This window comes from Pongo pygmaeus, chromosome 17, assembly GCF_028885625.2.
Source record: "Pongo pygmaeus isolate AG05252 chromosome 17, NHGRI_mPonPyg2-v2.0_pri, whole genome shotgun sequence".
NCBI classification, from domain to species: domain Eukaryota; kingdom Metazoa; phylum Chordata; class Mammalia; order Primates; family Hominidae; genus Pongo; species Pongo pygmaeus.
In genome coordinates this window covers 42,874,634-42,891,963 of record NC_072390.2, presented here as the reverse complement: position 1 = coordinate 42,891,963, position 17,330 = coordinate 42,874,634, and positions in this window count along the sequence as shown.

Below are 17,330 nucleotides of genomic sequence, written 5' to 3'. Positions count from 1 at the left end.
AGGAGACAATTAAGGTTAAGAAAAATAAAATGTAAATGAACAGATTTTTCTTTTGTCCTAAGCAATATTCTAACCAGTTTCCTAATAACCAAAGGCTTATAAAGGCAAATTTAGCATTAAAATATTTTATATTTCTTTCACATGTAAAGAAGAAAAGATGATCTGAGGCTGCATATTTAACTTTCAATTATAAGATAATGTTTAAATTAAAATACAAATGGATAATCATCAAAACATGTCAAACTTGAAAATTAGATATTGAAATTAACATGATGTATTATCATTACTGGTTTATATGCCTTTCCTCTCCTATTAACCTGGGAATTCCATCAGAGGAAGATTAATCTTGTATTCCTGTCACCAAATACACTGTCTGACACATAAATACTTAAGAAATGCTTGCTAAATTGCTTTTTTAAATTGTCTCCTAATTTGAATGAAAGTAGGAATTCTCAGCTGACTGAATATAAAACTTGACTTTTTCTCCTAAACTACTACTTTATTCTTTTAATTTTAATATCTTGAATGTTCTGACTTTGATTACTGACAAGTTTAGTCATCTCCTGTAATTGATTATGTTACAGGATGTTTCTGTTACTACTTTCCGTAATTAATTCGGAAGTATATCAAGCTTAACATTCAAGAAAACATATATATGTGTGTATGTGTGTGTGTGTGTGTGTATGTGTATATATATCCATAAACATATATATGTTTGCTTAACATTCACATAATATATATGCATAAGCATATATGTACACATATATATGCACATATACACATATATATGCACACACACACATACATGTTTTCTTGACCATTAGGCTTGATATAATTTCAAGTTAATTATGGAAAGTAATACCAGAAACATCCTGTAACATATTCAATGTGTGTGTGTATATACATGCATAAACGTATATATACACACGTATGTATGTGTATATATACACATACTTGTATATGTATAAAGTATACATACATACATACGTATAGATACGTGAATGGACACGTTAGGAGCTTTAATAAAGTAGAATGAAAACCACCCTCTCTCACATCTTTAATCTCACTCTGAAGTCAATCTGTTTTAAATGTTTATGGTTTTAGTTCTTTAGGTGGCTACCTCCACTTCTCTAAATAATATACTTTTATTGCTTTTATCAGATGTGTTAATTTTATAGTACATTTATTAATTTCTAATCATCAAGTATTAGAAAGGGATTTATTATATATGCGTTTCCCCTCGCACTGTTTCAGAGTTACATACTATTTTTAGTTCTTTTATTAATGACCTTTGGAACTTTAACTGATAGGCCTATATTCTATTTCTCATTTCTTTAACTTCAGTTAGTATCTTGACTCTCTGTTGGGAGAGAAAGTCTTCCATAGGTTTCTCATGCTACACATCCTATTCTGTTTACCCAGCAGGCACAGTCCTGACTGCTGTTTACTGGGATTGTACTTATAGGGAGTGACCTTGACAGTGAGGTGATGTCTCCTTTTGGGGCAAAGAGCAGTCTTGCCTAATACCTGCTATGAAAGATGTGGAATCACCAAGCTCAGTTTTCCTCACTGATGTTGCAATCCCACTGTGTATGCATCATCACGTCAGATCCATTGTGATGGTTGATTTTTGGTGTCAACTTGACTGGATTAAGAAATCATCAGATAACTGGTATTGTTTATTCTCATTATATCAGTAGGCACCAAGCCCATCCCTCTTCTACTGACAGGGAAACCTAGGTGGTTTTACTTTAAATTTGAATAATTAGGCTTTCCCAGGTGTTTCTGTGAGGGTGTTTCCAGAAGAGATTGGCGTATGAATCACGGACTGAGTGGGGAAGATCCACCATCTATGTGGGCAGGCCCCATCCAATAGACTGGAGTTCTAGATGGAACAAAAAGGTGCAGGAAGGATGAATTTTCACCATGTCTTTTCTGGAGCCAGGACACCTTTTTCTTGATCCAGAACAGCCTTTTTCTCTTTCCCTTGAATGTCAGAATTCTAGACTTTCTGGGTTTTGACTCCAGAACTCACACTACCCATTCCTGGGACTTCCAGGACTTTGGCCTCAGGCTGGGGAATACATTCCATGGTCTTCCTTGGTTCTGAGGCTTTCAGACTTGAACTGAGCCATGCAATGGCTTTCCTGATTTTCCAGCTTGCAGATGGCCTATTATGGGACTTAACAGCCTCTGTAATCAATTAAGCCAATACCCCTAATAAAATCCTTTTTCATACATCTCTCTCTCTTGTGGAAGAGAGATGTATGAAAAGGGATCATCATCCATCTGTCCCTCTGTAGAACCCTGACTAATACATTCATCCACATGTCACTTTGGGGGAAAGGAAAACTGTCCCAAACATAATACTCATACTGTTTGCTGTGCTGTGAGTAATAAATCTTTTGTCTCTGATCCAGGAGTCTTGGGTCTTCTGCCAGCATCTGTGAAACAGTAACAAGCTAACTTCACTTGTAAGTAGGGTAAAATCTAATCATAAACCCAACATTTCCATCTCCTTAAAATAATGTGATATGAAACTAATTTCTCTGTCCTTTCTTAAGCCTCTTTGAAATCAAATCTAGCCTCAGGCAATTATGCTCTTTTACATTATCAAGGGTTTTAACATTTACTTCCCATTCTAAAACTTTAATTAAATTTTTTGTGCTTAGTCCTAAATTGACTATGTAATCTAAAGTCCAATAAACAGTTTACATTATTAATAACAATTATACATTTAGTGTTCTAGAATTTTATGTCTTTCTCCATGGGTCCAAGATCCCACTCCCTGAACCACCCTAAAGACATCATTAATTGAATCAAGAGCCCCTTCAGGGTGAAGAATTGATCCTCCTCTGAAGGAAATCTATTATTTTCCTGATTTCTTTTTTTTTTTTCTTGCATTTTTCTGTGTTCTCTCTTCCTGTACTCCTTTGAGTTAGATGTTGTAGTGACCACTCACCTCTTCATCTATTTTTGACTTCTTGGTTTTTGCCCTACAGTCTTAAAAATTTACTTATATTCTATACTTTTAATTGAACTTTAAATTTATTTAGCATTATTTTTAATTTATAACAACTCTTGTTCTAATTGAAGCTTTTATAAAATGTCTTCTCTTTCTAAAATTCTTTTTCTCTTAAGGTAGGTTTCATTTTATTTTAAAGTTTTTTCTCTTTCATATTGATTTTTCTTGATACATCTGTGGTTTGGGATGTACTGTGGGATGCCACCAGTCCTTTTCAGGACTGAAGGATTTATTCCCCCACCTGCTGCGATGGTTGTCACCCAAACACTCACTCCGTTGTCTCGCTGGTTAGACTGCTTCAGCGAGGGGGTTCCACCTGGCCAAAGGTTATGTGTTTTTCCCAGGGCAGCTCACATCCTATGTCTGGTCAACAATGAAACATAAAGCCTCCAGAGTCCTTGCCCTGAAAGTTTCGAAGTGTCATCCTGGCCTCAGAGTTCCCTGCAGGGTCAGCAGTGTCCTTATATCACAGCCTAACTTCACCCTGTACCAAACTTTGCTTTCCTTTTCTTACCCTACAGGTGTTGATCTCAAGAGCACTCCCTCATAAGCTTCCTGCACAATACTCAGTCTCAGAGTTGGATTCAGGAGAAATCCAGCCTCCAACATGTGACTGTTGGTTCACTCATAGTTTAAGAATTAAAATTGGGAGTCAGTATGAGCTCACCCTGCCATTACATAAAAGAGTAGGTGTGTCTATAATCGTCTACCCCGAATGGGAAACATTTCCGGGAGGTCTGTGGGGAATCTCGCTGGCCAGCTTCACCTTAGGGTAAGTGGGCTCGGAGACTACTTTTAGATGTGTAAACCCTGGCATGCCAGAAAAAGTAGGGCTCTGCTTTTGAGCACAATAACTACTATAAAGGTCTTAACTCTCCTCCAAATTATTTTTAGATAATGTATTATTGTTTGTTTGTGATATGCTTGGTAGTATATCCCTGGGAGATAGAAGAATCAATCAATATTTCCATATAAAGAAAGTCAATTGCTTTTCAACTTTTTTATTTCTTTATTTTTTTGAAGCAGAGTCTCATTTTGTTGCCCAGGCTAGAGTATAGTAGCGTGATCACAGCTCACTGCAGCCTCGGCCTCCTTCACCTCAGCCTCCTGAGTAGCTGGGTCCACAGGTGCATATCACCACACCCAGCTAATTTTGTCTATGTGTGTATTTTTGGTAGAAACATGGTTTTTCCATGTTGGCCAGCCTGGTAAACTCAAATTTTTATCTCTTTCTATACCACAATTATTTCCTAAAGTTTTTCCATGTTTCTCTCTGCTACTGGAGACCCTTCTAGAATATTCTGGGAGCTGGTGTCCTCTGATCTGTTTTCTCCAGTAACACTCTGCCATGTTCTTTCTAATTTCCAGAAACATGTTGAAATATTCCATGTCCTGTTGGTGACCTCTTCCTATACTATTCATTGTATTTAGCTTATATTTCTATATTTTTATTTCAGTGAGCTCTACAAATGGATTAGATGTGAAAAAGCACCCAGTCTTTTATCCTAAACTGAAACCACTCTCTCAATTTAAACTCAAATTACTGTACTTCAATGAGATTTCATATTTTTTTCTATAAATCGCATGGCATATATAGAATGCGGTGGCACCAGCAGGATCCAGAAAATCAGGAGGCTTGAGTTCAAGTAGCATTGGGCAAATCACTTCACTGGGTCTCTTTTTTCTTTGCCCAAAATGTTCATTCAAGGAAAATTATTTAAAATTTAGAGTATACTTTTAAATATATGTGATGATTCCAAACTTAGATACAAAACTATGGTGAAAAGAATAAACAACAAAGTCAAACCTTAAGTTTTCATAACAACTGAAAACTGATATTCTATTTCAGTGCTTATTGTGGACACCAGATTTTAATGCCATTTAGAGGCCTCCTAGGAGTATTTAGTTCTAACAGCTTTACTATGTAAATTGCGATTGGCCAGTTTTCTAGGGAAATCACTCCTGTGTGTTGGTCCTTTAAATTATCTCTGGACTTTGCTTTGCTTTGTGTGTCCATGAGCCAGTTATTAATGTGTCCCCAGGAACTTAAACTTTCTTTAACAGCATCTGTTTTTTATTTGCAAGTGAATTTATGCATTCACATATGATTTGGTGCAGAAGAGGGGCATTCCGCAAGCTTCATTTGCTCTTGATTTGGGCACCTCAAATATGTTCTGGCCAGATTCCCTATTACATGGCAATTAAGCTTATTTTTATGAATATGAGTAATCTGCAATTTATTGAACATAACATGGAAACAAATTATTTTTAAAAACGAGCAAAATTGGATCACAGGTCAGATATGAATAAAGTCTTTATAGTCTTCCTGGGAACATTTTTGTCATTTAATAATTGAAATGTCTAGTATAATTCTAGCCTTTTAAATGTTATTCATCTATATTGAATCTACAGGGGAAAAACAGTGCAAAATTTCTGTTCCAGTATATTTGTTGCCAATATTAAAGCTTTAGATTTTTACTGTGAATAGACAAGATTTCCACATAACTAGAAATAGACAGTGTTATAAAATTCCATCAACAGGAACTTGTTTATGAGCTGATAGGGACTAATAATGACCTCTTAACAGTGTGACAGCAATAAGCATTCTGGACTTTCATATTTCCTTCATAGGAACATCTTTGCATATTCATTTCAATTGAATGTGAAAATTATTTTTCTAAAATAGTCAAGTAGGAAATATGTAGAGACATTCAGTGCCTTCATTTTAAGGAAACTATGAAACATAGCTAATCTTAAAAATGTAGAACTGAATGAGAACTTCCTGGTCATCTACTTTCAGATCTCCTATCGAAAGTGCATGATGGATACTCAAAATCATTTCTAACTTTGACATTTGAAAGTAAATTTTATGTCTAAATAGAATTTGCATTTTTACAATTTATTTAGTTTCTTTAATTACGCCATTGATTGTGGAGCCAAAATTAGGTTTGGAAACTGGCTCCATGACTTAGTAAGTATGTGACCCTGGGTGAGGTCATTATTCACACTGTGCTCAGTTTTCTCATCTGTAAAACAGAGATACTGATGACACCTACCTCACAGAGTTAATGTAGAAGTTAAAAGACTTCTTACACATTAAGTACTTACAAAATGCTGATACACAGCATGCAATAAGTGTTGGCTATAATAACAATAATTATTACTGTCATGGCAAATAAAGAGCATATTTTTTCATTTACTTTATATTTTCATTTATTAAATCACTTTGACTTTTTCATTTCAAAATTAGTACTCTGATATCTGTAACTTTCAGTGAAATCCTAGTAATTTCCAAATATTTAATCATGTTAATTTTATGCAAAATAATGTTCATTTAGTGAATTCTACATGTCAAAATTTATGTAAAACAATATGGGAAGGTAATGACTAATATGGAGCTCCCTGCCCTCAAAGAGCTTATCAGTTAGCTGACTGCTGCCCACATAAAGAGAGATCAATGGAGTATATGGACAGTTACTTAAGAGCATAGGGAAGAAAGGGGTAAAATTCCACTACATTGAATAGAAAAGAAAGGTGGCATTTGAGATGGATCTTGAAGGATGTGAAATATTTCAAGAGATAGAGAAAAAAGGAAGACCATTCATAAAGGATTAAAGAAATGAGAAAATGCATAAAATAAAAAGCAACATTGCACTGAGGTGAAGGCAGAGCATCTGGTGGTTTAATCAAAATTGTGTTCAGAAATATTTAAGAGAGAAAAGATCTCATGGTCACAAGATTCTTATTATTTTAATGCAATTCATGTATGTACATTATAAGACTAGTTTGGGCACTACCTGTTATAATTTATGTATAATTATTAAACTAAACTTTTACAAATTAAACAAAAAGAAAACTACAAAACTAGTAAAATTTCTATCAAGTATACAAGTGCAATGTAAGAAATGGTGTTGCATGATCTAGTAAAACACCGCTCAAAGTGTAAAAATTTAGAGCACAGGTCCTTCTGAATTTGTCCTGTCTATGTATTACCACATGCCTTGTGAAAACTCAATACTTCTGTTATTCTTCTATACCAAAACAACCTGGGCACCCTTGATCATAGGGCACACACAGACATCATTTGGCAATCATTGATGCTATTGCATTCTATACATATTAACCCAATTTCTCTTTTTTTATGTCCTCATAACATTTAAAGTAGTCCTACATGATGCCAATATAGTCGTAGCACAAATGCAAGTAAAGCATGAAAATAGTACAAGAATTGATCCTAAATATGGTTACATATACATATATACAGAGAGAAAGGAAGTAGAAGCCCCAACGGCCAAGAGCTGGGAGTTGGCCTAGCACTTACCACTAGGCTATGGATTCTCTTATTGAACATAAATGATTTCACAGAATACCAGTATCAGAAAAGGCTCTCTGTGACCACGGTGGAACAAGACAAAAACAAGACCCCTTCATAATCATAACTGAACACAGATAGTACAAAGGAAACACATATTAAAAAAACACAAAAATGATCAATACGACCCTCTCACAACTAACATTAATGACTGCTATTTCCTCACCAGAGTTTTAGCTTCTCTCGGTTCCTCCTGCATCTCAGATAAAACTTACGATACCAAATCACAGAACTGCCCCCACTTTCTGGAAGCACCCGATCCAAAGCTTCCCTAGATGCTTCCCAAAATTCTGACACATGTCTAACCCTAACCCTCATCCTCCTAACATTCCCTTACAATTTTCCATGTTGTGTGGTCTCACCTGTTGCGAGAAACACCAATAAACAGAACTTTGTTCAACAACAGATGTGTTTGTTCCTGACGGTCTGTGACTAGTGTCCATTGAACATGTAGATGGATAGGTATAAAGATAGGTAAGACAGATATACAATATACTTCCATATATCTACACATACATTTGTTTTCATACAAAGATTTTAGTTCTCTTAAAACTTTGAATAACGGAGGGCAAGAATATAAATAAGAGATGTTGGTTTGACATCATGTCACTGATGGACTTAAAGATCAATGGACAGGCAACCCTTAAAGAGAAGGGGCAGAACCAAGTGTCAGAAAAGTTAATGGTTTATTTACACTATTCATGCAAAGTTTGTTTCCCAATACTTTTCTATAAGTATTTTCATTTCCATTTTAACTCTTCTTTTTTTTTATAAGTCATTTCAACATTTAGGCTACAGAATGCTTCCTACACAAAGTATTAAAGTCTTTTTTTTTATTTTTTAGCCAAAAGAGATGTGTTAGTATTTTATGGAAAATATGATTTGTGTGACATTTTTTGACAGGAAGCATACCACTACCCCAGTATGAAAAAGAGATGTAGACATAATCCTCTTTCATTTAAGAACACCAAAATAAGCACAGAACTTTGAAAGATGCTTGATTCATGGAAATCACAGATATTTTACCAGCTATTAGTCATAGGCAGTAAATGAATCCTGTTCCATACTTGATGATATAACAGTAGCAGTCCATTAACAATTCACATTCTACTGTCGAATATAATGACCCAGAGCTTTTTTTTCAACTCTTTGCATTCATTGACTATCATTCTGATTGCTATAAATTGTCTTAATTATTCCATGTATATTAATATTTTTTGAAGTACTAAATTTGAAATTTAAAATCTGCTACTATATAAAAGATCTAAATAAAATTATAAGCCAGGAGAGAATGATGTTTAAAGTTTGTGGTTGTGTTAAGATAATCAATGTTAACAATTTGGAAAGTACATCATACTTTTTAAGATGAGTTGGATTTACAAGAGACCTACTAAGTGGTCAAAGGCTAAGTGCCAGAAAGTGGGATTCAGGACTCAGAAACAAGAGTCTGAAGAAATATCATCAAACCCAAAATATTCATTTGTTAGAAAAAAAAGAAGACAAAATATTCTATTTGCCAAAAATCAGTGCAAATACAAAAATTCAATATTCTTACTTCAAACAGAATATGGATTGATAATTACAAAGATTCAAGTGTCAAACAGTCAGTAAATTCAGATGAGCTTTTGTATGTCAGAGGTCTGGTATTGGGCAATGGAGGCAAAACTAAGGGTTCAAGGAGAGGAGGCATCTTATTAGCAAGATTGGCATGACAGTAACGATGCTAAACCAGAAATACACTGGTTCTAGATATTTCATAGTCACCTTGGTCTCTCAGTCAGAACAGCTTTCAAAGTCTAGTTAGGACTAAATCTATGTCTGGAGGATGAAAGTGGTCTTCAGTATGAGAAACGGAGTAAAGGGGCAGAGACAGGCACAGCTATAAAATACAATGAGGAATTTTTATTAAAATAACTATTACAATCATACACACATTAAATCTTCATTATAAAAGTATTCCAGCTCAGGTGGAAACAACAAAGATTAATTTGTAATTTTGTAATTCAGAATTAGAGGATTTTACTTGCATGTCTGTTAATTAAAATTACCAGTTTACCTGCCTGGCTTCATTTCAAAGTAAGTTGGTATATTATTAACTAAATACCACAGGTTTTCTCTCTCATATCTTCTAATAGCAGTGACACAAATTTGGAAAAGACTAATTAGCTGAGGCATTAACATATATCTCAGAAGAATAAACTTACCACTTCATTTTCTCAGCCATATGGCTGAGAGATCACACTTGGCATGACCTTTCCAGCAGCGAGGTCAGAATTTCATTTATAAATAGATAATTGGAAATGCATCCATCTGAGCTTCCATGGTGCTAAAGAACTTAAGTTTTTTAGAGAGCTATTTAAAGACCAAAAGGATAAAAACTGTCTTCTCTCAACACCATATGAGCAGGCCTGGGGGATTCTGAAATATTTCAGTAAAAATTACATGAAGTTATGTGTTTTTTGTGAGTGAGTGTATGTGCCTTTGTATTTATACTTCTAAACATGAAAACAAGTTGTAGAAAAATGAGTTGAAATATTTGTTTATAAATACCTTATTGCAAATGAATTTTGCAAAAACTCAAGTGGTTTTTGAAGCAATGAAAATATTTGCCCTTATTTTTGGGTGTTCCAAAAATTTACCTACTTCCTTAGGTTTGCCCTCAATCGATGATTCTCAATCCTGGTCACATATTGGAATCACCTTAAAGATTCTATTAAAATGCTCATGTTGTGATTTGCTCTAATGATTTAGATTTAATGAGGCTAGGGTAAGACCCTGGTACTGTTATTTTTTCAGACACTCCCCACGTGATTGTAATGTGTGGTCAAGGTTGAAAACTAGTCTAAATGATAGGTGTGGTAGGCACAGAGATGTACTCCAATCCCAGATCTCCCTCTGAGGAAGGACTTTCTGTCCAGTTGCAATAACTGAGATCAGCAGACAGCCTCGAGCTGTTGGCTCCTTTAGGATTTGCCTCAACTCCTAAGAACCACCTTGCCTGAGGTTATGTCTTTCCCACAACAACCCACCACAGTGACTGAGCAAAGTAATCATATAAAGGCCTTGTTATAGGAGAAAAACAATGGAAGACACTCTGATGGGCAAAATTTGCTCCAGAGGTAATCTAGTTGACCAAGGTTTGTCAAATCTGTGTCAAAGTTTGACTTCTCCTTCTGCCCAATTCTGTTCCCTTCTCTTTCTTACCTTTCGCAGATGTGACAGCCATCTTACACCCCAAACTCCATCTCAGTCCCTGCTTCAGGAGGATCCAATCAGTGACAACACCCTCACAGTATACTCACAGCTGGTAGTGGAGACCTTTTTATTTGCCTCTCATTTTTCCCTTAATGGTTAAACATGTGGGCTTTGAAATTAAAATGTCTGGATTCATATGCCACTTCTCTGAAACTTTGGTACCAGTTATGTACTTCCCTGTACCTCACTTTTCTCATTTGTGAAATGTAGGTAATTATTGTTCTTTATTTGTAGGATAATTGGGAGAACTACAAAAGATAATCTAAGCAAAGTGCTTAACACAGTGTCAAGCATATATTAAATGCTTTGTAAATATTAGCCTTTCCTTGGGAAATTAATTCTATGTCAATTGGATGGGATTATTCTCAACCCACTCTTAGATTCAGAGAAGGACATGTGACTCAAGTAAACCATTCAAACTTTTCATTAGAGGTGGGATTTTTTTTTTTAACGCTTGAAGTGTTTTTGTTTTGTTCTGTGTTTCATTTTCCCATATGGTAGAATCTGTTCTTGGGGAAGGCTGAATAATAATCCCAAAGATACCTAAGTCTTCAACCCTGGAGCCTTTGGATGTTATCTTATATGACAAAAATAACTTTGCATATGTGATTGAATTAAGCATCTTGAATTGGAGATGTTATCCTGAATTATCCAAATGGGCCCTAAATGCAATCACAAGTGGCCTCATAAGAGGGAGGTTGAGGGAGATAACCTGACTACAGAGAGAAAGAAAGCTATGTGGCAATAGAAACAGATCTGAGTGATGCAGTTTGAAGATGGAGGAAGGGGCCGCAAGCCAAGGAATGCCAGCAGATGCTAGAAAATTGAAAAGGCACAAACTGGAATCCCACCTCAGAGGTTCCAAAAGGAACAAGCCCTACTAACACCTTCCCAGTGAAACTGATTTCACATTCTTCTGATGCACAGAACTATGGGAGAATACATTTGTGTTATTTTAAGGCATTAAATTTGTTATAACAGCTATGAGAAACCAATATAATTTCTGACCATATAAACATCCTCACTTTTTGAGAGAGTTCATCATTGCCTGGAAATTGTTGGAAAGCAAGGCCCCAACTCCCTTCATGGATAGCAAGAGAAGTCTTTATTCTGTGAACTAAATGCCTGAAATATTCAGACGTCTTGATAGTATACCAAGAGACTTATATCAGGTAGCTTAAGCAGATATGAAGTTAATTGAAAGACTACCAAGAAGTGCATAAAAATATGTTGGTAGGATTTAGCTCATATAAACTGATTTGTCTACCACCCAGGTGAGAACCTAATGCACAGCAGCAGGGAACAAATTTGAACCTCTTATCTAAGAACAACCAGATGCCTGAGGACAGGCTCATGCCTTCAATACCTTCCACCTTCAAGGGAAACAACCTGTCATCACTAGAAGATAAATTGATTCTGATTTGGATTTTATCATTTTGCAAGCCATACTAGTTGTAGCTTTATAGTTTGACTACTACACCATCATTTTATGCTAAGAGCATTGCTTATGACCAGGAAATCATTGTACAGCAAAAGAAGTAAGTTGTTGGGATGGTATTCCAAAGAATCACTGGCTTTAAGTAAGAATCAGATAAAATTAGCTGGCTTTATAGAGAAAAGGAATGACATGTGGAAGCCTCAATGAAAGTGCTAGCTTGTAGAGAACACTTCGCTCACCAAGGGTTGCATTCAACCAAAAGCTGGTAATTCCACCTCACTGTGTTGAACCTGTTCTTCCAAAGGGAGCAAAAGCAGCAAGGAGATTATACTGCATTAGAGTTATGATTATTGACAACGAAATAGAAAACACATTGCTACTTCACAATGGAAATTCGGAGATTTCTTGGATTTGATGTTCAGTAGTAACAACTGATAGAAAACTATGACAACCTTATAAAAGTAAGTTCCCTGAGGGCCCCCAGATCACCCCACTTAACAAATAATTTAACACCAAGCAACTCAGTTCTTAGCTCAAGTAAAAGGAATTGAGAAGCATGTTGTAGAAAAGAATTTATACATGCCAGTTCTAACCTTCAAATACAGAAACAAGGACTGTAACTTCTACCTACTTTTTCTTCCTTCTTTTATGTGTCATTTATGCATTTAAATACTTACATTCATCTTCTCTTCCTCTCTACTAAAAATGTAGACTATAATGGGTATTTGTCAATTTTTGAAACAGAGCATCTGAAAGTATTTTCTATATGAATGGAATTCTCATTATTTATGTATTTATTTTTATTTAATTTAATTTTTTCTTTTTCTTTTTTTTTTTTTTTTTGAGAAGGAGTCTCCCTCTGTTGCCCAGGCTGGAGTGCAGTGGCACAATCTCAGCTCACTGCAAGCTCCACCTCGTTGGTTCACACCATTCTCCTGCCTCAGCCTCCTGAGTAGCTGGGACTACAGGCATCCGCCACCATGCCCGGCTACTTTTTGTATTTTTAGTAGAAACGGGGTTTCACTGCATTAGCCAGGATGGTCTCAATCTCCTGACCTCATGATCCGCCCACCTCGGCCTCCCAAAGTGCTGGGATTACAGGCGAGAGCCACTGTGCCCGGCCCTGTCATTATTTTGACCTTGTTTAGAAGCAGGACCCATTCATTATAAAAGCAGAAGAGGGCACAGAACCTCCTTCTCTGCTCTCTGGCAATTAAAACATAAGCATAAGACCTATACTACTCTACTCTGATACTGCTATTCAGGAATACATAGAAAGCTTTGTGAGTTTAGTTCGGAAAACAAGAATTACTTTGGACCAGTTTTCTATTGTCCAACCCTAGTAGTACCAGCAGGAGGGAGTGACTAGTGGCTTCAAAGCAGCATCTTGATCCATCCTGTGCTGTGATTTGGGATTCTTAGCCTCTATAATGTATGCCAATTTTTCCGGCCCGTTTCCTAGACCTCTCATTAATTTGGTGGACTACTGAATATTCATTTAACAATTTATTTTTCTTATTTACATAAGTTATGAATTAAGCTTCCATTTTGTAACCAAGAATCTTGATTGATTCATACAATTTTATAATTTAGCAAGATTTAATCTCAGGTTGGCAAAATGGCTACTTTTTGCCATTATGTCTGAGAAAGATTATGTCTGAGAAATGGGAGAAGAGTAAAAGAGAGAGTGAGAGAAAGCTGAAAACATTATGGGCCTGAGATCTTCCAGTGCCTGAAGCCATCTGCCAATGGATTTTTTAATTCAATTACATGAGCCAATAAATCCTTCTATGCACCCCTTACCTTTTTTTTTCATTTATTTTTTTCTGCTTAGGCTACATCCAGTTCCATTTCTGTCACTTGAAACTGTAAGAATCTTGAATAGTACATAGGTTTTCTAGGAAGCATAGCACAAATTTTAGAGTTATAAGGACTCCATGTGTTGTCTGCAGCTAATAGACCAGGTCCTAAGTAACTGTATCCAAAAAAAAAAAATCTCTTCCACCAGAAAAATGAGGAAAAGTTTGTTTCTGGTAATTTGAGTTTCCTATGTTAGGGTAAAAGGTGAGTATTTTTTCTCAGAATTATCAGAAACATGTCCGAGGCCGGGCGCTGTGGCTCACGCTTGTAATCCTAGCACTTTGGGAGACCGAGGCGGGCGGATCACAAGGTCAGGAGATCAGACCAACCTGGCTAACATGGTGAAACCCCATCTCCACTAAAAATACAAAAAATTAGCCAGGCATGGTGGTGGGCGCCTGTAGTCCCAGCTACTCGGGAGGCTGAGGCAGGAGAATGGCGTGAACCCGGGAGGCGGAGCTTGCAGTGATGGCGCCACTGCACTCCAGCCTGGGCGACAGAGCGAGACACCATCTCAAAAAAAAAAAAAAACGTATCTGAGAAAATAAACTGAAGAAACCATCCAATTAAATGCTTCATCAGATCTAAGAGTCCAAGGTAAGTATCCAAAGCCAACATGAGTAAGACATACAGGAAAAATAAGAGTAAGAAAGAGTGGGCTCAAATGAAAGAGGCCCAAATGGGAGTTTGTTGGTACCAATTCTGGAGCCAAGTTTTCCATTTGCTCCCACAAATTTTTTGCAAGGATGTTGAATGTCCCTGTAAAGGGACTGAGAGAGCTGGACTAAAAAGTAAACTCACTACAAAAATGTTGATTCTCACTGACTCTTTACAAGTTGTTTTCCATCAAATTATTAAATAATTGACATTATTGGTAATTGTGTTGAAATCTCCTGCTAAGACAGATTGGATTAAAAATTTAAATTCTACAATTCTCAGCAGCAATCCTTCTAAATACCTCCAAACCTTTTGGCTCTCATCCATCATCTGGTTCTTCAATCCTCTTCCATGCAGACCTTTTTACGTTATGAATTTTCTTCTATATAGCGTTATATCTTCCCTCTCAGGTTTTCTGTTTCATATTTCAGTCCTACTCAGCAAAAGGATAGTCCACCCTAACAAAAAGAGGAAAAGAAAAAAGAAAGGAAGAGGAGTTAATAGTTTTTATTCTGTTACTTATATTTTGGGGGAAACTTGCTTATGTTGTCACTGAAATATATCTATATATACACCATATACATATACATACACAGCCTTTCCAAGGCTGGGCTGTAAATATTCACAAGGAATGGGCAATGTGTTGCACCTGGCTTTCATAAAATCATCCTTGTAGAGCAGATTGAGCTCCTGGAGTCAGGGTAAGGGGTTGGTCTGACTTGCGGCCAGTGGGACATTCCTAGATGTCTACAGAGAGGAAGTAATGTATTAATTCTTTTATCTCCCCCAACACCTATCACAGCACTTTATGAGTATAAAAAATAATAATTTTTAATGAATGAAATTAAGGAGGTGTAGTACTTAGCAACTGGAAAATGTTTGAAAACTCAGGTATAGGTTTTCAATGAGGAGTAGACACATATATTAAAATTTTAATTATATTCTTACTTGATGCTCATCTAATATTAAGCCCTTTTTTCTGGCCATCTTCTGAGTTTATGACATTTATTAGGTGTTAACATGTTTTTAAGAAAAGAGGTATTTTTCATTCTTCATGAGATCATACTGAATTTCTTTGAACATCTTACCAGGTGTCATGTACAGCCCTATGTCACATGTTTAGTCTTTTTATTGGCTGTCATAGTCAACTTTAATTGGATTTTGAACAAACAACATTTAAACTTGTGCTTTATTTATCCTGGCTACCTATAGCTAAGTTAAGGTTTTAAAGAAGTCACAGCAGTGATTCTCAACTTGCAGCAATTTTGACCCTCAGGAGATATTTGTCAAAATCTGTATACATTTTTTTTTGTGTGTTCACAACTAGGGACTGGGGTGCTACTGGCATCTGAGGTCAGGGATGCTGCTAAACATCCTACAATGCACAGGAAAGCCACTACAGCTAAGAATTATGTAGTTGAAAGTGTGGACAATGCTGAGGTTCAGAAACCCTGGGTTAGGGTAAGGAAGGATAAACAATTAATGTCCTGTTCTGATGAAAAATATTTCCTAGTATAATGGTAAAAGTGATTCAGCTATTCAAACTTTTCCTGTGTGTGTTCTCTTGACGCACTATACTAATTTCTATTTAGTTCCAAGATGGATTTTGGCATACTAATTCTAATTAACCAAGTATGACTGCATGTAATTAAAAAATTAGAAAGATACAGGCAGCTCCTAAATAAAAATAAGGAGAATCTTCCTTCAAATACAAAAGATGAGATTTAATGCTTCAACTGATAGAGGGGGAAAGGTGGAGAGAGAGAACAGAGTAGGAGCGTTTCTTAGAGAAGAGCATGTTCTCTTTATGTCATTAGGAAATAAAACCCATTTGCCTAACAAAATTAAATGATTCAAAGAATAAAACACATTACCAAGGTCAACAATTGTGACACCATGGTACAGTTCAATTCATCACTGTACCCTCTTAGATACTATATATATATATTATAAATATATATTTGTAATATAAATATTTATAATATATTTATATATTATAAATATATATAATATATAATATATAATAGATATTATATATTATATATTAAAAATATATAAATTTATAATATAATATATTCATATTTATAATATATTATATACATTTATATATTATGTATTTATTATATAATATATAGATTTATACATAAATATATATAACGTGCATTTATATATATATATATATATTTTTTTTTTTTGGATACGGAGTTTTGCCCTTGTTGCCCAGGTTGGAGTGCAGTGGCATGATCTTGGCTCACTACAACCTCCACCTCCTGGGTTCAAGCGATTCTCCTGCCTCAGCCTCCTGAGTAGCTGTATATATGTTTATTAAGCAGTACTGTCATACCAAGAACAGCATACCAACTAACATTTCCCACACGTGTCCCTGTATCTAAATGCATATGGCCAGCATACAAAGAAGTCTGCTCTCTTACCGTGGAAATGGATGGAAATTTAAACATACTCTTACATTCTAATTTTCCATTCTAGAAGTAGCCTAGGCTGAATAACATTACAATGTGGAAATAGGCATGTTATCAGCAAATGTATAGGCCCATAAGATAAATATGTTTTGCCACAATAGGAATCAATATGCCCATATTCATCAAACAGCCAAATTAGTTTTATTAGATATTAATTATTTCCATGCCTAGAAATGTTTGAGGAATCATAAGTGGTTTAAAGAATTTACAAGCTAGCATACACGTTAAGATCAAAGTATATGG